This window comes from Oryzias melastigma, linkage group LG17 (assembly GCF_002922805.2).
Source record: "Oryzias melastigma strain HK-1 linkage group LG17, ASM292280v2, whole genome shotgun sequence".
Classification (NCBI taxonomy): Eukaryota; Metazoa; Chordata; class Actinopteri; order Beloniformes; family Adrianichthyidae; genus Oryzias; species Oryzias melastigma.
Window position 1 is genome coordinate 9248225 of NC_050528.1, and position 217 is coordinate 9248441.

General features: G+C 27.2%; 1 protein-coding gene across 4 annotated transcripts in view; it reads right to left on the minus strand.

Moving 5' to 3' along the window:
• Positions 1 to 217, minus strand: part of pbx1a (pre-B-cell leukemia homeobox 1a) — a 73929-nt gene that overhangs the window by 10696 nt on the left and 63016 nt on the right. The window lies entirely within an intron of this gene.

Below are 217 nucleotides of genomic sequence, written 5' to 3' on the forward strand. Positions count from 1 at the left end.
AGCCTATTTAACAAAATACGGAAACCATTTCATTTTGAAAAAGGAAAATCATATTAACAAAATAGTAGACGAAAAATATGCTTCACTATCATAACCATATTTAGCTTCATGAAACAGGAGGAATTAAATAAGTGTTTCGTAAATTAGTGCAACGTGAACAAAAGATATGTATAGCATAAAGAACATAGTAACTAAACTATTTATATCACTAAATCCA